This window comes from Notamacropus eugenii, chromosome 2, assembly GCF_028372415.1.
Source record: "Notamacropus eugenii isolate mMacEug1 chromosome 2, mMacEug1.pri_v2, whole genome shotgun sequence".
In the NCBI taxonomy this organism is placed as follows: domain Eukaryota; kingdom Metazoa; phylum Chordata; class Mammalia; order Diprotodontia; family Macropodidae; genus Notamacropus; species Notamacropus eugenii.
In genome coordinates this window covers 187,195,429-187,220,674 of record NC_092873.1, presented here as the reverse complement: position 1 = coordinate 187,220,674, position 25,246 = coordinate 187,195,429, and the positions used below count along the sequence as shown (strand labels likewise).

At 39.7% G+C, this 25,246-nt stretch overlaps 1 protein-coding gene across 2 annotated transcripts in view; it reads right to left on the bottom strand.

Annotated features, from left to right (window-relative positions):
• Positions 1-17,906: 17,906 nt before the first annotated feature.
• SOBP (sine oculis binding protein homolog) overlaps positions 17,907-25,246 on the bottom strand; it is a 228,742-nt gene continuing 221,402 nt past the window's right edge. For both annotated transcript variants that reach the window (XM_072642983.1, XM_072642985.1), the window contains one exon: positions 17,907-19,956. The gene's annotated coding sequence lies outside the window, so the exon portion shown is untranslated. The remainder of the gene's footprint in view (positions 19,957-25,246) is intronic.

Genomic DNA, 25,246 nt, shown 5'->3' with positions numbered 1-25,246 from the left:
ATGGGTGTGTAACGTTGCATATAATGTTAGTATTCTTTGATATTTTATTCAGTTTTGCAGAATTGTTTTCTTTTCCTTCCTCCATTTCTGTTCTTTCTCTCTCTTTTTCTTCCTTCCTCCCTTCCTTCCTTTCTTTTTTTCTTCTTCTCTCTCTCTTTCTTTCAGATCTGCAATTTCATTGGTATAGAGAATTCCCAGAGAGGACACTCCTTCTAATAATGCAGATTGGTTATTGGTCTGTGACTTATAGTCTTAATCCACAGTCATATAGCCAGTATATATCAAAAGCAGAGCTTAAATCCAGAGTCCTCTTGACTCTGAGGTTGTTTCATTTACCCACTGCTCTACGATGCCTCTCCATTGGATTTTCTGTCAGTTACAAACTAACTTGTGTATTGAATTTCCATTTCACAGGGAGAAGGGAAGTATAAAATAAGGCATTGAACTTCTAGGTTAATTTTCTTTCTTAAGGCTATACTGTACCTGGGAAATCAGCAGGAGGCTAAGATTAGAAAGAGACCCCAACCCAGAGGGGATTCTGTCCTTGAGCCAGGAAATTAATGGAATGTACAGTCTATGTTACATGCAAGCAATGTTTTGGATCTTACTGCCCTTTTATTTCCAAGAATCACTGAATCAAAGAACTTAAGAATTGGAAGGGACATTGGTAGCCATGCAGTTCAACCTATACATGCAAGGAATGGCCACTAGAATATGTTCACAAGTCATCATCTATCTACTGTTTGAATAACAACAAGTAGTGGGAAACTACTACCTATATAGGTAGCCCATTGCACTTAGGGATAACTCTGCTAGGAAGTTTTTCCTGACTTCAAGCTTTAATTTGTGTTCTTTGAAATTTCTACCAGTCATTCTGGTTCTGCCTTCCGGGGACAAACAGAACAAGTCTATTACAGTTATGCCTTCCACATCACAGGGGTTAAGGTGTGGCATCCCCATGATATGGAAAATTTGTGTAAAATTTTTTGACCCTCCCTTCATGCCAGAAAAGAAATCTGAATTTTTTCTTTTTCTTTTATGGGGTGTTTATAGTACCTTATTACTATAAGTACTATAATTACTTACAACAAGGTATTATAGTACCTTATTGTAAAATTTGGGTTAAGCATTTGGTCACAGGTTCTGTGTCATCTACTGGGCTTCACATGTCATCTGCAACTTCTGCAAAACTCCTTCAAAATTCTTAATTTCTTATGCTGACCCAATATATCTATGATAGGCAAAGTTGTGATATATTGAAACTGTAATAGGGAAAGCGGAATGGGATAACTGTACTTTCTCCACAGAACAACCCTTCAAATACCTGCAGAGAGTTATCATGTCCCCTGGAATATTCTCATCTATAGGTGTTTTATATACATATATAAATATTTGTGTGTGTTGAATATATATATATATACATATATATATACAAACATCTCATCTATAAGTGGTTATTATATGTGTGTGTGTGCGTGTGTGTGTGTGTGTGTGTGTGTGTGTGTGTGTGTGTTAAATATGCCCAATTCCTTTAAATAATCAAGGCCCTTCATTATCCTGGTTGCCTTCCACTGAACATTCTCTAGATTTTCAATGTCCTTCTTAAATGGTGGCTCCTGAGTTGAACATACTCTTTATGAGGTCTCATGAGCTCCTCAAAAGTGAAACTATCACCTCCCTCTTACAGAAGGTGTGTTTCTCTTAATGCAACCCAAGGTCACATTAACTTTTTTTTTGGCCACCATACAATATGGTTGACTCTTACAGTGCCTAATCAGTACCCTAATGCTCTCAGATTTTTTTCAGAACAAATACTATCTAATCATGCCTCTCTTATCGTGCATAGATGAAGTTCATTTCTTATAACCAAGTACTTCATCCTTCATACGTACTTCACAAGTACTTCGTACGTATTTCATCTCTTTAGATTCTACTCAATACTCTAGCCTGACAAGATCTTTTTGAATTCTTCCTCTTGTTGAGTATGTACATTTAACTATCCCTCCTAGTTTTCTTTAGATTTGATAAGTGAATCATCTATGCTTTATCCAAGTCATTGAGGCCAAGCATACATCCCTGGGGCATTCTACTGGACAGCTCCTACCACAATGACACTAAACTGTTGACAATGGGTCTTTTAACCTGGGCGACCAACCAGTTAGGAAACCATCTAATAGCATTTTCATAGGGCCCACACTTCTCCGTCTCCCCCACAAGAATAGTATGAGATGCTTTACCAGAAGCTCCAGTGAGATCTGGGTAAACTATATCCACACTGTTCTCCTCATCTATTAGCCCAGTAATTCTGACAAAAGAAAAAAAAAAGAAAATGGAATTAGTCTGGCATGACCTGTTCTTAATGAAACCATTCAAGCTCTTAGTAATTACCTCTTTCCTTTGAGATGCTCACCAACCCTCTATTTAATGATATATTCCAGAACTTTCCCAAGAACTGAAGTCAAGCTCACTGGTCTACAGTTTACACACTCCATTCTCTTTCCTTTCTGGAAAATTTGAACAATATTTGTACTTCTTTAATCTTGTAATTTTTCCATTTACCATGACTTTTCAAATATCCCTGAAAATGGTTCAGCAATTGTATCCACCAGTTCTTTCCTGACATAATTCACCTGGCACAGGTGACTCAAATTCACTGTTATTATTTTTGATAATAATAATAAATACTTGTAGCTGATGATGATGATGCTATGTATATATGATGATGATGCATCATCATCATATATATATATATATGTATGTCTTTCTTCTAGTATTTAAAATTTTATTATATAGAAGAGGGATTGTAATTTTTCTGCCTGCCCCTGGAGGACAGAATTAAAATCAGAGCTCTCTGGTTCATAAGATCTCAGCAAGCACAAGTTCTGGAACATCCGGGATGTAACGTCAAGACAACTCAAGTTCAAATCTTGTCTCACACACTAGCGTGCAACCCTGTGCAAGGCACTTAACCTCTGCCTGCCTCAATTTTCTCATCTGGAAAATAATAATAACACCTACCTTCCAGGGTTGTAAGTATAAAATGAGATAATGTATGTCAAATGCTTTTTTAAACTCTAAAGGACTCTATAAATATTATTGTTGTAATGATAATTATCGTAACAATTAAGAAGGAAGCATGAAGTTTCTCTTCATAAGAGATCTTCAAGAAAATACTGGGTAATCAATTGTTGGTGATACTATATGGGAAATTAATGATGAGATATGGGTTGAACTAGACAGCCTCTGAGATCTCTTCCATTTCTTAGATTCTGTGAAATATGCTAGAGCATTCCCATGCCCATCATAAGTCTAATCATCACTATTTTCATCATGGGCAGCTTTGATCTTAGGTGATTTTGGTGTTCCAAGATCCTCAACCATTTAGCATGTCAGTGAAGACATGGGGGAGAGGGAAGAAGAGGATGATGAAAGTTATATTCATATAATCTCAGAAGAATATTGTTTAAGCTCCTAAACTCATTCAATAACCACTGACATTTTTATATCACTGTACTTAACAAAATGTATTTCTTACAACAATCCTGACAGCAGGTTTTTTGGCAAAGAAGGAAGGAAAGTCTGTATTTGTAATTTCCTCACTGGAGGGAACTCTCAGTATGGAAACTCCTTCCATCAGTGTAGATCAAGAGCTTTTATAACTTAAGGAGAATTAACTAGGACACTCAAAGATCAGTTAAGTGACTTGCCTATAGTTACCCAGAGAGAATAGGTCAGAGGGAGGACTGGAAGCCAGTTCTTACTAGTGCCAATATTGCCTCTCTGTTTATTACATCACGCTGCACCTTGGTACAAGCATTATTTTTTAATGTATTATTTTTCCCCAATTACATGTTAAAACAATTTTTAATATTTGGCTTTTTTAAAAGATTCTTTAAAAAACATGTTTTGAGTTCCAAATTCTATCCCTCCCTATTTTCTCCTTCCCCGAGTTGAGACAGTAAACAATCTGATATAGGTTATAGGTACAAGCATTATTAGCCCCATTTTACCAATGAAGAAACAGTATCCCAAAAAATTAAGTGTGTTGCCTGGAATGGCATATAAGTCCTCAGAGTACTTAAGCCCTGGAGCTGCAATCCAGACCTCCTGACTGCAAGGCCAGTGTTTTTTCCAAGAGTCCAATGGCCTCCTAATATAACCCAAATCCTGCTGTACGTGAGGGGGGACAGTTGTAATGTGTTTCCAAGACAAGAAGTGTTTCTAACCTCCCTAACCCTTGACCCTGTCTCTAGTAACCACAGGCTTCCTTATTGATCACTAAGAAAGGCTTGGTTGTTCTCTCAGGTCACTAACTGCCAGAGCTAAGCTACTAATTGCTTTCTTCTCCTTCTGGGGTGTGGTATGGCGAGGAGAATTGAGATGACATGACATTTCTAGGGTTTACAGTAGAATTCCTTAAAATCCCATTCATTTCATATAGAGAGCCAGGCAGCAGACAGTACAGGCTACAATGTGCTCTGACACAGGGGAGAAGCCCCTGTGGGCCAGCATGATTGCCAGACTTAGAGGTGAACTTACAGAAAGGCCTCATCTGACTTCCTGGAACCTCTCATTAAAGGCCTCTGTGCACACATCAGAAGAATGGAGCAATGGGCCAGCAGGGGTGGATGTGCCAGCTAATTAGTCTATCAAACCTTCTGCTCCTCTGGAAGTCCCAGCCCTGCTGGACAGTGCAGCATTTTGTGTTCCTGGTGTCAAATGGCCTAGTTCCACCTCTCAATGGTACTGGTATTTGGTTGGTTTGCCAGGGCTCCCATTTGGCCCATAAAGCGCAAACATCTGCTGGGGTTCTGGTTGGCTTGTTGGCCGACTTCAGAAAGATTGGGGGAATCGGGGTGGGGGTCGCCAGGGGAAAAGAGAAGGGTTGGGGGAGGAGGGGGTGGCCTGCAGCATTAGTGGACGTCTTCTGGAGGAGTTAATTAGATTCTGTGGAAAAGTTTCAACTAGCTGGGGCCAGGCTTAACCATTTGAGAAGTGGAAACAGGACTGGGAAAATGGGATTTCACAAAATCTCATCAAAAGAAAAAAAAGCCCTAAAGCAGAGGCTGTGAGTATTTTCCCATCCATTCCCTGGCCTCCTCCAAATGTCTCATTTTCTCACCAGTTGGCTATTATTTTCTAACGCATTTTGATAATTACTTTATCAATCAAGGAAGATAAACAAAAGCCTAAAAATACATCCATGAGAACAAGTTTCCTGAGCCAACCATTCTTCTGCTCTACTTTACTCTTTGTGCTCAAGAGATGGCTTCGGTGCTAGGAGATTCATTCATTGGGTTACTTCCCATCTTAACCCTGATCTTTGGGTGCTAGTGGTTATCGTAGGTACAGCCGAAGAAATTCAGCTAGGAGGGAAATGTTTAATGTTATAGAAGCAAAATACAGGGGATGAAAGTTCTTGCCCCAGATCGCTTTATTTGATTCTCTCTTTCTGGTGGTTTGGGTTTTTTTATGAGGAGATTACAGTGTCACAAGTTAGGATAATCCTTCATGCGGCACCTCACTAAAAATATAGTTCCTGGAGCTCATCCCCATCATGGTAATTGTTTTCATTAAGGAAGGGAACAAAACGTGCCCGTTACTTTAGAGATGAGCGTAACATTTCAAATCAGACCCTGCGCAAAAAGAGAGAAACAAGCTCAAGCACACTGATCCTATTTGAGACCAAACACATTGTAACCCAAGGTCTTCTTTGTTCATAGAACAGCAGCCCTATGAAGGAATGGTGGGATTTGGAGAAGAGGCAACGTCAGCATCAGCCTAAAGTTCCTGACTTGGGAATGAGAAAGCCAGGAGGGCTGGAGAATGGCTTTCTCAAAATCTACCTCCATATGCCATCCCCTCAAAGCTGCCATTTTTGAGAGTGAGACCTGCCAGTACTGTGTTTGGGCAGGGTACCTTTCCAGTTGAGACCAGAACAATTGGGACTTATTTCATACCTATTCCCTAAAACCTATAGAGTCCTATATGGATCTCAGACACGAAGGAAATTATCTAATTTATAGCTGCTCATGTGAAAGCCGCCAGGAGGATCATAAAATGATTCTCCATATGGTGCCCGGAAGCATCCAAAAACTATATGAGAAAGGGTCTTGGACAGAAATTTTCCATTTTAGGGATAAAGGATAAAATCATGGTATTTGTACCGATCTAGAAAGGGAACTCCCACCAGGGTGACCTGAGGGGTCAGTCTGGAATAGCTCACCCTTATATAGAGGGTCACTAAAATGGGATTTGGAGGTGTTAGTGTTTCTTTTTTGTTTGGGGGGGTTTTTTGTTAAGCAACTTCATGTTTTCTGGCAAAAAGTGAATTCTACGGTTCCATTGCATGGAGGCTTCAGAACATGGTTTGCCAAATGGAAAAACATTTGGAGGTTGGGAAAAAATCTTGCACATAAATTACCAAAAGCATGGAGAGCCTGAAAGAGGGATCAAATTAGAAGCCAAGGAAAAGACGGGGAGGTGCCAAAGTTAAAAGAGAGGAAGGAAGGGAGAGAGGCAGAGACAGAGAACTGGAGAGATAGACACAGAGATAGAGAGACAGAAACACAAAGAGACAGATAGATACAGAAAAAGAAAGACAGAGGCAGAGTCACAGAGAGAGAGAAAAAAAGACAGAGACAGACAAACAGAGAGGGAGAAAGACTGGGAGGGAGGGAGAGGGGAAGGGAGAGAGAGAGAGAGAGAGAGAGAGAGAGAGAGAGAGAGAGAGAGAGAGAGAGAGAGAGAGAGAGAGAGAGAGAGAGAGAGAGAGATTAAAGCCTCTTCTTCGAACTGGAAAGCAAGCTTGTAAGTCAAGTCCTAGTCTCATAAAAGCCATGTGCCTGGATGATGAGAAATATCCTTTAAATGGTTAGATTAAGCCCCCATTTTTCATATTCTCTCCCTGCGCTCTCGATGGATTATACTAAGTGCTACCCATGGGTAAGAAGCACAGAGGGCTCCTTGTCTTTGACTGTGGCAAAGGCCAGTTACACACTTGTTAATTTCCTGATTTATGACACAGTAGAAAAGGAACTGAGACTCGGGTGTCTCTTTTTCCCCCTCTATTCTTTCTTTCTTTCTTTTGGTGGAAACTATTAAAACAGAGGCAAATCAGGAAGTTTGTGATAAAGAAAAGACAGGCTCTCCACTGACATGCAATCTCTCTCTTGGCTTGAGTAAACCTTCTCCTTCAAGGCTCTGCGATCAACAGGGTCTGGGCTCACATTTCACCACTAAATCTGAGTCAACAATCTCTAATCTGGACACTGGGTTCGGAATCCGGGCTCAAGTTGCACTTGGAAGCTAACAACAGGGACGAGAGGAGAAAAATACAGCCTTTGTTTCTGGTTCGATCGTCCACCCTGAGCTGAGCTGAGGTCATGTGTCATTTTCTGTCATCAACAAGATAAAAGTTTGCACCTCTCTGGCCTTGAAATGGCTTTCCTGCCACTTATATTAAGTATGGGAAGATCTATGCCCAAGAATCAGGGGCACAAGTTGGACGAGCAGTTCAGATTTGGACTTCTTTTCATCTTTCTGACATGTGATACCGTGACATAAGCAGCCTGCAGCGGGTTGCTATGCAGATATACAATTTCTGAAAAGTTACACCAGGAAAATGAAAACCTCGTGCTGGATTAGCATTTCACAAAGAACAAGGATAAAATGTGTAGCAGTTCAGCTAAAAAGCTAAAAAAAAAACAGGTGAATTAAAGTTTCATGAAAACAATCTCTTTCCAAAAAATAAAAAAGAAAATCAATAAGCATAAAAGTATCTTATTGCATTCCTGGCCCTCAGTCTCATACCCCAATCCAGCTACTGTATATGAAGGAGATACTGTGTATCGAATGGTGGAAACTGGGTGGGAGGCTTGTTGGGGTTGAAAGAGGTGGTTTGAGGGAGAGAAAAAAAATGATAGAGATGTTAATGTTGGATACTGATATTTTAAAAAATCCCCTCTCTTTTCTCATTCATCATTTTTATCGTTGCTTTGTAATGGTTTTATTTTTTAAGTGAATCCAAAAAGAAATACTAATTAGAAAATGATATTTTGGGTTTCCAGACAAATGTACCTCGATTCTCTGTTCTTTTTCCTTCTTTAAGTCTTCAAACCAAAGACTATGTGCTCTCTTGATCTGCCTGTGTCTTCCTAATGGATAACAAAAAGTATTCTGAACAAAAATAATATCATTTTATACAGTTTGGGAAACGGCATGTCTGCACATAGAGAAGAGATTGGGGATTTAGTGTAAGGAGAACAGCCAGAGAAGACAGGTTCTTTCCATATTGTAGAGACATATCAGGCTTTTCTATGTCATTCTTGAAGTTCCCTTCATATGCTTTCTTTGTCCACATTGGCTAAATAATAGTGGATGCTTCAATAGCACTTTGAGATTTGCAAAGTATTTTTTTTTCACTCACATGATTTCATTTGCACTTACAGGGTAGGTACATACTATGGATATTTTTATTTTTTCATTGTGGAAGGGGCCATGATGGAATTTCATTAGTGTGCCTCCTTAATAATGCAGATGGGCAAATTGTCTGTGACTTTCAACTCAATTCAATAAGCATGTATTAAATGCCTATTACATGCTGAAAGGGTGGGGTGAGGATGGTCACCAAGTGGTACTCAACTTGGCGTTCCTTGGAATCTAAGCCAAGCAGCCATGTTGACGGAAAACGGAGTTACCTGGAGGGCTCTGAGCCCTCTATAAAGGAAGGTTTTGGTAAGATTTTAATACTCCACCCTCCAGCCCTCCAATCAGAAGGGAAAGGCTACTAAGGGTGAGTTGAGAAAGTGTTGAGTATCAAAAACCTGAGTCAATCTGTAAGGTGATGAGATTTCAGATGATCCGTTTATCCTGGGGTGGGGCATGGTGTTCCATGGAGTGGAAGGCAAATGGATCTATGGTCTTAGAGATTTGTCCAGGGCACTGAGAAACTAATTGCCACATTTATTATTTCAATTTTAACTATTTCAGTGAATATTTATTAAGCACCTACATTGTATTAGGCTATAGATACAAAGGCAAAATTTAAATAGTCTCTGCCCTTAAGGAGCTTATTAGGAGAAACCATATATAGAGAGAAAATTAAATATAAATAGTCTACCAACTGGGGAGAAGGAACCAGGATAGGTCTCCTACAGAAGATGGCACTTGAGCTGACCTTTGAAGGAAGCTAAGGATTCTTTGAGGCAGAGGTGAGGAGGGAGGACATTCCAGGAATAGGGGATGGGAGATGAAAGGTTACCTGAAAGGAAAACCAAGCAGGCCAGTTTGGCTGCAGTGTAGGATGAAGAAAGGAGAACAATGTGGGTAGAATGGAACCACATTGTTAAAGACTCTAAGAGACAAAGAGACTAATTCATATTTTATCCTGGAGGCAAAAGAAAGGCATTGGAATTTTTTGAGTAGGGGAGTGATGTGGTTAGAACCATGCCTAAGAATAACAATTTGGAAATGGTGTGGAATTTGAATTAGAGAAAGGAGACATTGGAGGCAGGGAGACCAATTAGAAGGCTATTCCAATAGTACAGGCAAGACAGAATGAGGGCTTGTACTAAACTGGTGGTCATGCAAATAGAGAGAGAGGGGTGGACTTAATTGATGTTGTGGAGATAAAATCACAGATATTTGGAAACCAATTGAATATCAGAGCAAGGGAGAAGGAAGCATCAAGAATGTCTTTAGGGGTGGCAAATCTGGGTAACCAGGAGGATGGTGGTACCCTCAACAAAAACAGAAAAAAAATGGGAAAAGAATAAGCATTTATATTGCATCTACTGTGTACCAGGCATTCTGCTAAGTACTTTTACAAATATGATCTCATTTGATCTTCACAATCACCCTGTGAAGGAGGTGCTGTTATTATCTCCTTTTGACAACTGAGGAAACTGAGGCAAACTGGGTTTAAGTGACTTGTCCAGAGTCACATAGGTAAAGTATCTGAGGCAATTTTGAACTCAGGTCTTCCTGATTCTGGATGCAGTGCTGTCTCCACCATGCCACTAGTTGCTTCTGGAGGGGAGGGTTTCAGAGGAAAGATAATGACATGGTTTTGGACAGGGTGAGTTTGAAATATGTAGCGGACATTCCACCAGAGATGTTCACAAAGCAATTGATGATTTGGGATTAGTGATAAGAACAGAGTTTGTGGCTAGGTCTGTAGACCTGGGAGTCATCTGATTAAAGGTGAGAGTTGAATCCATGAGTGATGTGATAGGTCACCAAGAGAGAGAAAAGTACGTGTCAAAGATAAGACTTGACCTCAGATCTCCTTGATTAAAAGACTAGTTCTATCCAAAATACTACTCTGCCTCTACAATTGTCATTGTCACAGTTTTATAGCTATAGATCTTGGGACAGAATCTGAACAGAGGTTTCTCATAATTATAAGTTCGGTTCTATTGCCTAATGCCCCATTTCCTTGGTTTTTTGTTGTTGTTGTTGTTGGCATACATTGGATTTCTATAGACCTTCAAACTTCTAGAGGTGTAGATTTAGAATCAAGAGCATGTGAGACAAATTCACCTCTGACACTGGCTTTTGGACCCTGGACAATTCTGTAACCTCTCTGAGCCTGAGGCAACTCTCTAAGATTTAATGATTAAATTATGGAGAGGCTGACATATATATGTTTATGGGAACCTCCATAGAGAAAACCATAAAGTCTGGTTTCCTTTAAGTCCCCCCAAAATCTCACCTTCCCAACCCTTCTTAATTCCAGTGTCTTCCCTCTATTAATTATTTCTTATTTATCCTGTATATAGCTTGTTTTGTCTCTGTTTACATGTTGTGTCCCACTTCTCTATTAGGCTGTAAGTTCCTTTAAGGCAAGAACTATCTTTTGCCTCTTTTTGTATCCCCAGTGCTTAGCACAGTGCCTGACATATAGCAACCACTTAATAAATATTTATTGAATTGAATTGATATATCGACTCCCAATGCAAGAATTAGTCACTTCATCTGTAGAACCAGGATGAAGAGGGATTGAGGAAGCTATGTGATTGATCTTGGGTAAACCATTTAACCTCTGCACCTCAGTTTGTTGTTATTTAATCCATTAGCTATGTCCCACTCTTTGTAACCCTATTTCGGGTTTTCTTGGCAGAGATACTGGAGCAGTTTGCCATTTCCTTCTCTCCTCTCATTTTACAGATGAGGAAACTGAGGTAAACAGGATTAAGTGACTTGCCCAAAGTCACACAGCTAGTGTCTGTTGTTGATGCCAGTTTTTCTTTCTTGAAGCAGACCAATGACAAGGGTGATGTCTTGACTTGTATGTGAATTGGATTTAAGTGAGGCAGAGCTGTGCAAAGTCATCAGCTCCAACCTCCTCCAGAGTCATGGGAGTCCAGTTAAGTGTCTAAGGCCAGCAGTTAAAGTTGAACTCAGGTCCTCCTGACTCCAGCCTCAACACTCTATCCCACCTACCCAATGGATTTGACAGGTCTCTATTTACTTGTACATGTACAAGTACAAGTTTCTTGAGGACAAGGAAAGTTTCCTCATCTGTAAAATGAGGAGGTTGGATTCCATGACTTCTCACATACCTTCCAGCTGTAAATCTATGATTTGGAGTATTTTCTGCCCACACCACTGAAACCATTTCAGGAGTCCAGGGCTACTCAGAGAAATGGGGCAAAGATCAACTTTGTTCTAGGCTCCACCAAGTGGACAAAAGAATATTATGGAGCCTGGATATTACACTAGAGTAAGCTCCCTGCTAGGTGTCTAGAACTGGTCATCCAAAAAAAAAAAAATCTCAGATTCAATGATTCTCTAATAATCATGGTAATGACAATGCATATTTCAACAGCAATGTAAGTTTACAAAACACTTCTACATCTCTGTGAGGTAGGTAGATGGCAGTGTTTTCCACTCAGGTCAGAAAGTAATTAGAGGCTTACTAGGAAAATGAGAAGTAGTCCACTGACTTTTACTCTTCTACAGCTTAAGAAAGTCTCCCAGTATGGGAGGCAGTATGGTATTGTGGAATGAACTCTGAGTGAGGAACTGGAGGTTCTGGGTGCAAATTCTGACTCTGCTTCTTACTACTTGGGTGACCATTTCATTTTGTGGCCTTTATTTTCCTCATCTGTAAAACAAGGGAGTTTGATGAGATGCCCTATACGGTCCACTCCATTTCCAAATCTGTGATTGCTATTTTGTGTTTGTGCCGTTACCTTATCCAACTTCTAGGGCTGGTCCCCCAGATGAATAAAGATTTACAATTTTGAGAGAAGAGAGAAAGTAATTTAGTATTCAGGTCTTAAATGAGCATAGGAGAGGCAGAAGACTGAAAATGAACCTACTTTAAAGACTAATTGAAAGTGAGAGTGATACCTATACCATGAAGTGGTTAAAATCCAAAGTGAGTTGCTACTTGAGTTGACAATGATATTTAAATAAGTGAATGGACTCCAATGGAGAGGCAGCCTGGCATAATAGGTAAAAGGTTGGCCTTGGAGTCAGGAAGACCTAGGTTCAAGTTTTCAGATGCATGTTAGAAGTGTGAGCTCAGACAAATCACTTAATGTTTCAGTTCCCCCAGGCAACTCTCTGGGACTAAAAGTAAGGTGACCCGTTTTCATCTGGTTGGAGGGAAGTTTCCACACCAGGGACTCTTCCAAATGATGAAATCACAGGTCCATATCCAAAACACAAGTAACCCCCTGTCAACTGGAGATTTAGTCCAGATGTGTACATGAGGAGTAGATTGTTCACACCTTCAACACCTGTAGCCCATCTCGGCTCATTGAGCTTGGAGGGGGGGGGGAGAATGTTATATTTTCATATGCCCCAGCTGGCCTCTAACACATGTTTAACATTCATCCATCAATCTTAGTGAAAGCAGCCCTAGTAGTCAAAAAACCAAACTATGCTGAAATGGAAAAATATGTACGTCACCCACATGCATCATAACATCTTCGGTTTATTTCCTCTAAAGATGTAGAAACTCAAGTTTGGGACTGATTGATGATATTAAATGTACCTCTGCTTGTTCTTCTAACGGCTCTCCTCCTGCCCCCTCACTCACATCTGCCCATAAGCAGATGGATATTTGCATATTTGGCCTTTTAAAGGACCAAGGGAAAAAGGACGCTATTATACCGCGGAAGTTTGTTTTTTGGTTCAAATCTGTGAGTTCAATGGTGTAAGGACCACCCCACCTCGATAAAACACCTTTTACTGATGCAGATAAAATAGCTGCTATGTAACATTTAGTCTTAGAGAATTGGGTTTGGGAGGGAAGGGGGGTATTGAGAGGTTAAGTGACTATAGCCAGTAGGAGGAAGGCGCCAAACCCAGGTCTTTCTGACTCCCAAAGCTACTCTCTGTCCTCTATACAGTCCTGCCTCTTGATAGATATTTCTTAATCCCCTTAATACAAAAGGGAAAAATGCTTGCATCATACAGGTTCAGGCAACTAAGAATTAAGTGACCTGATCATTGGCAACAGCATAGTCAGGTCCTTCCAGTCTTGCATTTCTGGTCCTTTTCCTACTCATTGCGTGCTTCCAAAAAGGAATGCTTATATCCCCCTTTGATTACAACTTTTTCAATGATCATGAAGTAGTGGAGAGAGCACAAAAGATGCAGGTACAAGTTCTGGCTCTAGCACATGGTACCAGTGTGACTTCTGGCAAGTCCTTTAACCTTTCTCCGGGTCTCAGTTTCCTCATCTGTGAAATGGACTGGATACACTCTAATATATTTTCCAATTCTATGGTTATAGGATGTTCCTGATTCAATTCAAACAGGCCCTTTTTCGTGTTTAGGATAAAGTATGACTTCTTATCTAGAAACGTGTTTGTCTCAAGAACCTCAATGATTTCTAGGTTCATTCCATCTCTAGAAGTCTATGATTCTTTCTCTAAAGTAAACTTGTAGGCAAGAGACTATGCCATTGACTTTGCATCTCCTTAGCACCTAACACAGGACTTTACAGAGTAGGCATTTTAATAATACTGGTTGAGTAAATGGAACGGATGAGTGAATGAATTAGGCAAGGATTTTGATGACTTTCCTTAAATGATAAACAACACTCATGACAGCCTTCATCTAGTTGTCCTGGGCCTTGTTACTAAGTTCTTCATGTTGCCAAAAGAAATCGCTTTCTACAAACAAATAAGAAATTGCTTACAATAGCACTACTAGGTATGTTTCCCAAAGAGATAAAAAAGGACATATATATGCATATGTATATATGTATGTGTATACACACAAATATTTATAAAGGATCTTTTTGTGGTGGCAAAAATTGTAAATTGGGGGGATGCCCATCAATTGGGGAATGGCTGAACAAGTTGTGCTATATCAATGTAATGTAATACTATTGCGCTATGAGAAATGATGAGCAGGCAGATTTCAGAAAAACCTGTAAAGACTTACATGAACTGATACAAAATGAAGTGAGCAGAGCTAGGAGAACATTGTACACAGCAATATTGATATATGATAATCAACTGTGAATGACCTAGCTATTCTCAGCAATTCAATGATCTAAGACAATTCCAAAGGACTTGTACTGAAAAATGCTATCCACCTCCAGAGAAAGAACTAATAGAGTCTGAATGCAATTTGAAGCATACTTTTTTATTTTTCTTGGGGGTTTTCTTGGCCTGTGTTTTCTTTCACAACATGACTAATATGGAAATATGTTTTGCATGACTGCACACGTATAACCTATATCAAATTGCTTGCCTTTCAGTGAGGGGGGAGGAGAGGAAAGGAAGGAAAGAATTTGGAACTCAAAATTTTTAAAATATGAGTATTGATAATGTTTACATGTAATTGGACAAAATAATTTTTTTAATTAAAGGAGGAATCGCTTAGAGTAAGATGTGTCAGCTGTTAGGTTCTTGTTTTCCTTTGCAGTTCATGATTATGTCACAAAATTTCCATGGGACCTCAAAACATACATGGTGTTAGATGAAATCAAGAAACATGGCCCTGAGAAGAAAGGTCAGTTTGTTTTTTCATTCTTTCAGGTAGTATTTAAGTCAAACCTGCATAATGTTCACAGGTCCAGATGTGTATTACACAACAAGCAAGGCACAGCAGGCATCCTTTGCATAGGTTTCATTCAACCTAAGACCTAGTTAGCAGTCAATCACTTGAAAAGTGAATCATCCAGCTGTCCCAATCAGGCTCTCAGCGCAGCAACACTTGACTAAACTGTCCCTCTAGTGGTTCATGGGTCCTTGAAATGGATATAAGATCACCACTTTTTTTTCTGGAAATCTTTTGGGTGGAAGAGGTCCCCTGTACAAAGTTTTAAGTGGGATCCCAGAACTGGAATTTAATGGCTCTGTTTGGCCAATTTGGTATATTGACATTGTTCGTGTTTTTAAAGCCATTTCTCATGCCTTTGTCCTATCTCTCCCAACTCAATCTTAAGCCTTGCAAGGGTTTTCATTTTCTTTCTCTCTCTTACCCCTTTCCTATTTTGCCATCACACCTAATACGTTAGGGGTACACAGGGGAAACTCAATAAATGTTGACTGATTCACTCCCTGACTCATTTTCCAGGAAGTCGAGTATCCTCAGTATCTTCTCAGAAGCCAAAAGGTGAAATGAGTTGTAAATCATTACTGTCCAATGTTTTTGTTCATGTTTAAAATTAGGGCCAAGTTAGAATGAAACTGAATCATCTGCACAAATTCTCAGGAGGTTAAAAAAAATTCTGGATCAGTTTAGGTTTCCATGTTCATTCTACAGATTAGATTTCAGGGCTGGTTTGTATTTCTTTTCTATAGATGATTTTCAAGGTCTAAGAGATATTGCACTCTGGAAATGCTGAGTTTAAAAGGAGGAGGAAAAGAAGACAACAATATACTGATGTCTAATGATATTCTCTAGTGTTGGGAACAAAGGAAACTTTTGTTTCCAGAAGGGTCAAAATGTTTGCCGACAACCTTGGACAGCAGACAAAAGCAAAATTAATATCCTGTGTGATTGTCTCTGAGGCCAAGTCCAGATGAATAGTGCTATCAGGGAAGGCTTACCAGGCAGGAAAACTGATGGCCAATTCTTTCCAACCTGGCATGTCCTCTACTGGGTCTGTTCAGCTCATTTGGAGACTATGTCATTGGCACAGAACTGTACCCAGAGGCCTCCACTGATGATGCCCCAGAGCTCTGAAAGCATGAAGCAAGTGTGGCAGAAACCATGGGATGGTCATTTGAAGAAGGTTTTCCTTGGATGGCACATTTTTAATGAGCACCTGCTTTTGATATGCAAATGTTTAGGTATTACAGAGAAACTAGGTTGACCCCAAGGTGAACTGGTGGTTCCCATACACCCTTTATAAAAGCTAAGCAATACCAGTGAGAGGTAGCATGGTGTAGTAGAGGCTAGAATTAGAAAAAGTTGAGTTCAAATTCTGCCTAAGACATGTACTGGCAATGTGACTCTGGACAAGTCACTTAATATCTCAGTGGCCAGGGAACCTCCCTGAAATGGTAAATTACAACAATGAATGCTGTCTCCACCAACAGGGAGTTTCTATACTGGGAGTTACCCACAAATGGAAACCACTGCAAACAAAATACATGGTTCATGTTGGGATGTGGATGTGTGTGGAAAGTCTGTGAATAACACATAGATTGAGTTAATGTCTTTTTCTTGATTTGCATTAGCAACAGCTCTGTTTAGGAAAGGAGTCTAAGAACTGAAAAAATGAACAACTATGGAAGAGAAACAACCACAGGATGTAGAGTAATAAAGCAGTAGAGGTGATTCAGTCCAATCCCTGCATTTTACAATCAACTAGCAATTATTAAGGACCTGTTAAGTGCCAGATTATATGCTAAGTGCTATAGATACAGAGAAAGATAAAAAGTTTCTGTCTTCAAGTAGCTCACAGTCTAATGTGGGAGATAATATGTATAAATAACTATACACAAACCAATTATATACATATGTGTGTATAATATGTGCATATACATTAAATTGTAGATAATCAATAGATTGGGAAAATTGAGACTCAGAGGTCAGTAATTTACCCAGTCACAAAGATGATGTTTGATCCTGCCCCAGATGCCAGAGTCATCCCTTGGAATGTTATTTTCCATCTACTCTTAATGCATTTTGTTGTTCAGTCAATTCATTGTATCTGACTCTGCATGACCCTATTTGGGGTTTTCTTGGCAAAGATACTGGAGTGGTTTGCCATTTCCTTCTCCAGATTATTTTATAGATGAGAAAACTGAAGCACACAGGGTTAAGTGACTTACCCAGGGTCACACAGCTTCTAAGTGTCTGAGGTCAGATTTTATGAGTCTTCCTGACTCCAGGCCTGGCACTTTATCCACTGTGCCACCTAGCTGCTCAATGCATTTTACATATCCCTATTTATTTACATGTTTTTCCCACATTAGAATATAAGTTTCTTGAGGGCAAGGGCTGGATTTTCTGGGATGGGGGGGAGAGGGGGCATGGAATTGCCTTTCTTCCCTTAGTACACAGTGCCTCTAACAGAATAAATCCTTACTAAATGCCAGTTCATTGCTACTAATTATTGGGATGGGGATTCAACCCTACATCCCCTGACTCCCAATGCAAGGCTTCCTTGCAAAGAGGCTGAAGCCTTGCCTACTGACAGAGCTAGTTTATGAAACGTGATATCAAGGAATGGCATGACCGCAGAGGTAAGGGACTTGGACCTTCAAATAACGTCTCTTCACGCTTTTATTTTGCAGAAAATGATGAGAAAGAGGTTAGGCAGAATTAGTATCTCTTTCGGGGTTTTTGCGGGGGGGATGTTTTTTTAAACTGACATCCTTAGAAAGCTAAAATCCATAAAGAAAGAAAAGAATGCTTTCAAAAAAGGAAACATCAATGACAATAGTCATTTTCATGGAAAAAAAACCAACAGCACCACAAGTTAGTGCATTTTTTTCTTAGAGATTTATTTTTGTTTTAATAAATCTGACACCAGTCAGGGAGAGAGAAAAAAATGTTGTGAGCCCAAAAGGAAAATGAGCACAAGTTCAGTGCCACTTCTGTGTGTATGTGTGTATGTGGTATGTGTGTGTGTTTGTGTACATGTGTTAGGAGAGGGGGAAGAAGGTTGGCGCATGTTGGGGATGGGGGTGGGATTTCTTTTTAATTTGTGGCTGGAGGTTTTTTCTTTTGTTCACTTTTAAAAATCTCTCCCCTGGCTTGCGAGCTTTCCCTCCCTCCCGCCTCCCCTTCCCTTGCCCCACGATTTTATTTTTAAAAAGCGAGCTCGCTCGCCAGGTGTGTTTCCCAAGCTCTCACAGCTCTAATAAATAAGGAGCACCTGTAAAACAGTAGCTTGACTCGTTAAGTGAATCTGTACAAAGGAAAATATAGAAATACAGTATGTACATAGTGCCCCATCGTGCCCCATGTCTACAAGGCTCTGGCTCTGGGCATAGGTACCCCTGTCCCAGCTCTGCTGACCCTGCAACCGACCAACCAACCTTCCCCTCCTCTTCTGCCAATTGCTCGCTGGTTCTGCTCTGCAGCCTTGTAGGTCAGGGTGCACTTGGAAACCTTCCGCGTGAACAATTGCTTTATTTGAGTTAGTAAACAGATACACTGAATCACAAGGTGATCGGAAATTTTTTTTGTTGGTTTTCTTTTTTGGGGTTTTTTTTTGTATTTTTTTTTTTTTGTATTTTTTTCTTTTTTGTATTTGTCAGAATGGGATACTCCACAACTGTCTCACCAATTCAGTGCCAGTATACATGCTCTAGTGGACTTTTGGACTCTCGGCTACGACTGTACAAGTGCACACAAGTAAATCTACCCTGTTGTCCTCCACCCACCGATTGAGGATCGAATTGCACATTTCTCTTAACCATGACAGGAGAAAGCAAACAGTGAAACAGAATCATGGGGGACCTTTCTCACTTTACTCCTTGTTTGCGGCGGTTTGTCCATACCATTCTAATTATCATGAAAGGGCGCTGCGTATGGAGAGATTGTCTCACTGGCTTCCTGGATCACTGAAAACCATCAGGGCTGAAATTTCATCCAAGTCTTTCGTGACGCCCAGCAAATATTCCTCTCATATTATTTTACACCTTGAGGGAATTTTGGTCTTTAGTTCAACACTCTTGCTCTGTTCCCAAATGGGGCGCTATTTAGGGGAATTTAAAGAGAAAGCTGAGAAGAATAAACATTTACTGAGTTCTCTTGGCATTCCGTCTCTGAAAAACCACAGTATAAACTATTCATGCTGCTTCTTACATCTGTCAAATCAAAAATTAAAACCCATAAAAGTGTAACACTGAAAATATGGCATTAAAAAGGATAAAGGTGGCCTTTGTAAAAATAACAAGAAAAAGTATATTAGCCAATAAAATATTCTAACTCTTCATTTAAAAGTGCATCCTGGGTAGGCTAGAGATGACTCTGAAGCATCGTGACTCCAGTTGAATCCCTTTCCCCCACCAAAACGTGAATAGTATAGGTCCAAAACCGTACAATGCAAATCACAATTCTTAGTGTAGCAGCAAAACCACAGCAGTTTTTGAAAAGACAAAAAAAAAAACAACTTTTTTTTAAAAAAATCCATATCATCTTTCAGTCTCACATTTCTGAGCCTTGAAGACAGAGAGGGGAAAGTACCTACATTGGTCCTTGTGGTTTATTGGTGCTTTTTTTGTTTTTGTTTTGTCTTGTTTGAAACCATGGGCAAAATCCCTAAGTTCTTCTGGGGATGAGAAGAGGTGGTAGCAGCAGGAATGCTGAGCAGGCTTGGTGGGTCCAAGATGTGCTGGCTCCTTTGGGCCAGAGGCCACCGTGGGAGGGCAGCTTCCTCTGAGACGCTTAATGACAGGAAGCTGCTTTATTTGCTTGAGTTTTAGCCAGAGGGGTGGTGAGCTGACCAGCTGGTGTCATTTGGTGGAGTGACATGGTTTGCTCTGCTCCCTTTCTCCATGCAAGGTACCCTGTGAGTGAGTATTCCTGAAAAACAGAAGAAAAGGAGACAGTCAGAATACACTGGAACTGAACCACCCTCAGCAAATGAGAGCATAGGAATGAGTAAGGCAACAGATATTCAGTTCATTCCTTCTGAGCTAAGAAGGGGGCTGAGAACTGAGTAAGCATGACTTGTTCCATGAACGTCATTCCTAGGACTTCTAGAAGTCAGTGCCACCAATTTTACATGACCGACCAAGTCAACTCTCTAGACCTGAGCCTTCTTTGGAATACTCTAATAATACACAATTCACACCTCTCAACCAATGGCTGTGAGCCTCATTTCAAATCAATAGCTCGTAGTTCTCCACCTTATCTCATTCCTGAGAGTTAAGGTCTTCAGATTGATCCTATATCTCCTAATAGTGAACAGAACCATGATTAAGGCTCTGCAGATCCAAATTTCAGCCCTTCCTACTAAGCAAATGACCTCACTCTGGGGTGTTTGTTGTAAAGCAAAGAGGCCAAGAGATCATCTTTATAGCAAATGAAGTCATAACCTATATGGAGACACACCTCTTAAGAGACTTCTCAAAGGGATGGAGTGACATCCCCAGTGGTAGGAATAAATGAGTCAAATTTCAGATACCAAATTCACTCAACCAATTCACCCATGCCTCTCTTTTTCCAGCTCTTCCCTTGAGGAGATGAGCCATTCACATTTTTATATTACAAAACCAAACTGCAGACTAGGATTGGGAGAAAAGAACCTATCCGAAATCCTCTTGAAAACATGTGAGTTTGCAGGACTCCTCCACCCCCAACCTTGGACTGAAATCTGACTTGCTTAGGAATGCCCACCCTAGCACAGAAATTGTTGAAATTGGCTCTTCATTCTTGTTAGGTTATTTCAATGTCAATGTTGGTCAGACACACTCAACTGGCTAGCAGTTTTGAACTAAAGCAGCTCATTTTGCTTGACTGTTGTGGCCAGGATTACAAATTGTATTAGATGGGGTTTCACAGATTAGGTGCTGGACTACTTTAGATGTTATCAAGTTCAAGCCCATCATTTTACAGATGAGGAGACCGAGTCTATCGATGTTAAGTGACTTGCCAAAGCGGTAGAAGTGAGCCCAGATCTACCTTCAAGTACAATACTCTTGCCCCTGTTGTTCCGCACCATGTTGTCTCATTTGTAGGCAGTGTCTAAACAAAGAGTATTCATTTAATAAGGGAAAACAGAAAGAAAAAAGAAGGAAGGGGGAGGGAGGTAGAGAAGGAGGAAAGGAGCAGTTCCTCTTCTACTCATCCGTACAACAGTGAACACTTCTTTTCTTTTCACAAATGAGGATGTAAAAAATGTGCCCAAAGTTTTTGCTAAGGCGAAATAGCGGCAGAGGAATCATAAAAATCTATACAACTGTGGAGAATGTTGTTAGAACTAACAAAAACTCCATTGTGGTTGTAACAAGACATTAGAATGAATTTAAGAGAGTAAAAAAAATGTCCATTGGAAAGCAACTAAGTTTAAGTATATCCTTTGTAAAATGCCTCTTCAATGACTGATGCTAATGAGAGTGGTATGAATATGGCTCTTGGTACTTGCTAACAGCAAGTTTGGAAATTTAAATGTGCACATGGTAGGAAATGCCAGCGTTCCCAGAGTAATATTAAATCACCAGCACTGTGCGCACTTAAGATGTACATTTAATTGCCAAATTAAAAATGTAAAACACCACAAATATGTAACAAGACTGGAGTTACCCAGACATGAAAACTTTTTATCTGGCAGGATTAGCTCTAAAAATGTCTCTATCACATTGTGTATTCATATAACTTTCCATTTGATTTCTAATGTTTTTATTAAAAGGAGAGGGGGGAGGAAAGAGGCTGCAAAGAAAAAAAGACAATCGGAAAAGCAAGAGGAATCGTGCCATGAGATTGGGTCATTTCCCTTCGCAGAGTTTTGAGCACTATGTGGAGGATTCCTTGACAAAGTTTGCCTATAAAAATCACTCTTCATTGGGATAGAGGAAAATAATGGAATAGAGTTGTTCAGTAAGAAATGACAAATATGAAGAATTTGGAGAAAACTGGAGATACTTGTACAAACCAGTGCAGAGTGAGAAGACTCTCCCCAGGAGCACAATTTCCACTATGACCACAACAGATAAAAGAAAGACAACTGTTAAAGACTTCAGAAGTCTGATCAGTGCAGTGACCAATCATGACTTTAGATTCCTCACAGTGAAGTATGCTTCTTGTCTCTTGACTAGAGAGACTGAATGGAATATGCATTTTCTGATTCGGCCAGTACGTTGATCTGTTTCCTTGATTACTCTTACTTGTTTCAAAGGAGGGCTCTATTGATGGTAATGGGGGAAGAGGGTGAGTTAGTGACATTTGACAGAGATTTAAACAAAGGGCAGAGGTTTAAACAAAGGAAAGAAAAGAATATCAATTTTTTAAAATACACAAACGGCAAAAAGTTTGGAAGGAATCATATAAAGGGCAATTTTTTTTTTTACTGCCTTGTTAAACACTTTTAAAACCATATTACAGAAGTTTATGGTTTTCTATCCAATCCTTTTCTTGTTCCTCTTTCTATATTTCCATTTTTGTGTTTGTTGATTGAGTTCATAATAAAAAAAGGTATCATTAAATTAAATCACTCTTCGGGGAGCCAATATTGGCATCTGGCATAATATAAACCGATATACTTTGTACTTAAGTATTTTTGTTTCTGGTACATCCCCACCCCACACTCCTAAGTAGAATGCAAACTTTTTGAGGTTAGAAACTTGATATTGTGTTTGTAACCCCAGAGTATAGTTATAGTGTGTTGCACTTACTATATGCTTAATGTTTATTGAATTGAATTTAGTTTGAATCTAATTAAGAATAAAAAGTGTCTTTTAACACACATCTCATCTCTGGAACTTCCTGATTGAGAGACTTATAGGTCTATAACCCTAACTTTTCTAGGCCTCAGTTTCCCTATCTGCAAAATGAAGATAGTAATACATTCCCTCCTTGCTTGACAAACTTATTGTGATAATCACATAAGATACTACATGTGACAGAGTTTTGTAACAGCATACCAAAAATGATCTGTGATTTCATCAGTGTGAAAATTTAGTAGATAAGTTCCAGGGTGTTACCTGAGCTACGTGGGATCTGAGTCCCACACTCAGGGTCCCACAGTCAGTGTCAGGGGTAGGATTTGCCACAGGACTGAATACAAGTAAATTGTTATTCTAATGATGTTGATGACCATAACAAAGGAGACAAGAAGCAGAAAGAGGAGGAGGAAGAGAACTTAGATAATTTGCTTGTAATTTATTCAAACCTTAGGGCTAATTACTGTTGCAATGATTCAGAAATTTCTAAGTGCTACTATTTTGGATGATTTTCTTAATGATGCTGCAGTTTCTTTTTCAGTATTCTGAAATTTGTATTTAAATCTCTCTCTCATCTGTGTCTCTCTCATTCTCTGAGTGTTTCTATCTCTTTCCCTCCTCCCTCCTCCTCCCCCACAAATAAAGGAAGACTATATCAAATAAGTTTCTGAATGTTCAGCTTCACCTTTTGCACAGACATTAAACATGGGAAGCATCAGCCTACTAGAAGGAAAAAAATTCAAGGCATTTATAAATGACTACAAAATAATGAAAGCCATTTTGGAACCCTAACTATAGCATTCGCCGTCACAAACGCTATAATAATCATGATTATTCTCTGGTATCTATTATTGTCTGGTAAATAATATGTGTTTTCCCCGAAAGTTGCAAAGGGTGCAGCTGCACCGTACCGTCTATTTTTGCAGCCTCAACTCCTGCTGCTCTGAAAGCCTCCTCACACACAGCTTATTTTAAGTGAATAGCAGAGCAGACAATTTGGGCTGTGTTCCTTCGTCCTGGCTACACGTTTCCTCTGTCAGGGACAACCCCAGGGGCCAGATGGTGGCAGCAGAACTCCCTTTCTGTAGCTGCCATTTCTGGGGATGGGAGTGAAGCCAAGCTCACTTCAGCCTTCTGAGGCTCTGTTTGGTTGAGGTCAGATCCCTTCTTGATGATAAGCAGTGCTGTTGTTACTGAACAGATTGTCTGTGCGGTGTAAATGAAGAAAGACCACATCTCCATGGTATCTGGAAGTATACCTATTTGGAAAGCAAGGCTATCATGGAAATGAGGGAAAGGACTATGGAATGTCTGAGCTGGAAGGGTCCCCAGTGATCAAATAATTCCCACCCCTCACTTTCCAGATTTAAAAACAGAAGGACAGAGAGGATTTGTAACCTGCCCAGTCAGTTAGTAGGAGAGCTAAGACTTGAACTCAGGTCTCTTGACTCCTACTTCACCGTTCTTTATACTATATTGTATTGTTTTTAAGCAAGTACTGAAGGCAAGAGACTTCTGATCTGCAGTTTACTACTATCATATCTTTGTCTTTCTAGCATGGCCTTATAAGAAAGATTGACCAATATACCAGTTTCCCCATCTGTGTCAATGAGAAACTTCCTCATGAAAAAGGTAAGCAATGTGTTTGAGATCTCTGGATGAAAGTGACATATTGCATGCAAAGTAACTACAAATAAGCAGCTGTGTATTTACTCCATATAGAGATCTAATTTCTAAGTTCCTAAACGAAAATTTCAGAAGAGTTTCATATTTAATTGGCTGCTAGCTAAGTGTCAGATGAGTCCCCCTTTTCTTGGGACCGTTTGGGTAGCAGTTAAACCTAAAGACTTCTAGACATATATTCTGGACATCATTTAAGTGTTGGAACGCCTGGCACCATAACTCATATATCTCATTTATAAAACTTTTCAAATTCAAAAACCATTAAATGTCAGTTATTATTACAGTCGTGAACATTTCTACTGTTTGATCTCATACTAAGAGGAACCATTGTCCAGTAGACAGAGATCCAATTTTGGCATAGGAAGACCTAGATTCAAGTCTTTCCTCTGACATATACTGACTTTACAACCCTGGTTGAGTCACTGAACTTCTCATTGCCCCAGACAATTCTTTAAAACTATACATTGAGATCAATAGCTAAATCGCTTTGGAAAATGGGAGTTTCCTGGCTTAGAATTCCTCATACCCTGAAATCAGGACCAAATATCTCACATTAAGATAACTTCTGACATTTTAATGCAATATCGCTAATAATAATCCAGCCAAACCTGCTTTCAGAATGGTGATGTATAACTTGCCACAAAGTTTAACCACTTTTTCTGGACCATAGAATCAAAAATTCTTTTTTAGGTGAAGCAATTTCAGGGAAGTTTACTGTGAGAAAAGGGGTATGTGGGGGAGGGTTCAGC